Raw genomic sequence first — 1449 nt, forward strand, 5'->3', positions numbered from 1 at the left:
TATTAACTTCAAGTGAAATTGTACTGATAGTTCTCCTCCTGCCTCTTCCCTGTGCAGAGTCAAGACCTGCTGAGCCCACTGGAATAGGATTTCACGGGATAACTGGTAAGGGACGACTCAATGATAAGGCCTGAGATTACAGCAGGGTCTGTGGCCATACTCCAGGGTCCTCAATTGGTCTTAAGTCCCAAAACTCTGATGGAGAAGCAAGACTCCTTGACATGTCACTGACCCCACTATTTCCAAAGGTCAGGATTAGCCAGGAAGCAAAACATCAAGGAAGTATCACCAATCCAAAGGCCCTGCTGTGGATGTGGGCCAGGAGCCCAGCATTAGGCAATCAATAACCAGAACATGGTCACCAGTGCTGCAAAGAGGAAGGGGCATAAAAGAAACTGCTTGTCCACATACTGGGGCATTCCCGGGACAGCTGCAGGAGGCCACCCATCGTTCATGGTCTATGCTGTGGCAAACATGCCACAGGGAAAGACCCCAACTCCAAAATATATCTGGCAGCCACCATCTCTAAATCCATACCCTTGAATCCCCCTCTGTTCTCCGGCTCTGGCCTCTGGCCTTGAGGGCGAGGAGGGGTCTGCTCTCTGGGGGCCTGCCACCCAGGGCTGCCCCTGCTGTGGAACAGGATGACTTTGTTGTTGCTGAGGCCAGCTTTGCCAATGGGACACACCTGTCTGTTAGGTTTTGTCTCCAGCCACTGATGTAAACATGGCCAAGAGAAGAGGAGGCCGCCCAGGCTGATGGTGGCCTCCATGGCTGTGTCCAGGCAGATGCTGCACTCCAAGGTGCCATCCTGGCCTTTGCTCTCACCAGCACCACTGCTGCTGCCCCTGGGCCCCCAACACTCAAGTTCTCAGGGGACGCATAGGCCAAGGACCCCTTGCTCAACATCCTCGGCTGTCAGCAAGCTTGGAGTGGAGTTTCTCCCCAGAGAAATCCTGGATCAGTCTGTCTGGCCAAACCTCGGATCCCAACCAACACAGACTCTGGTTAACTGATGCAGAGCCCGAATCACACAATTTTAATATATGGGGGAAATTTAGGCTCCTCTGAGATCCTTCAAAAGAGTATTTTAAGATCCCGAGAAATGAAGTGTTTTGCTTGTCTGGGCCATGAATTCACAGCGCAGTCAGAAGTGATATCTGGTATAATAATGATTTAATTTTGACTTTAAAAGGGGGAATTCCACCTTATCTCATGGGTGGATTCACTGTAAGAGAAACAGCACCAGACGTGACCTCTGGAGCTTCAGTTGTGTCCATGTGATCGTGGACAACCTGGTGACACTGGGCTCATTGCTGCATTTTTCTGAGTCTCATTTTCCATGTGTCCAAAAAGAGAATAATTCTGGCCTCCTTGGAACTATTGGAAGGATCGAAATATAATAAAGTGTGTCAAAGAAATTTTCAAAGCATAAAACCCTTTACAGAT

The 1449-nt window shown here is 49.6% G+C and overlaps 1 pseudogene; it reads right to left on the reverse strand.

Annotated features, from left to right (window-relative positions):
• Positions 1–332: 332 nt before the first annotated feature.
• Positions 333–909, reverse strand: LOC109565993 (E3 ubiquitin-protein ligase RNF185 pseudogene; annotated as a pseudogene).
• Between the last annotated feature and the right edge of the window lie 540 nt (positions 910–1449).

The sequence above is a fragment of the Bos indicus genome, chromosome 11 (genome assembly GCF_029378745.1).
Source record: "Bos indicus isolate NIAB-ARS_2022 breed Sahiwal x Tharparkar chromosome 11, NIAB-ARS_B.indTharparkar_mat_pri_1.0, whole genome shotgun sequence".
NCBI lineage: Eukaryota > Metazoa > Chordata > Mammalia > Artiodactyla > Bovidae > Bos > Bos indicus.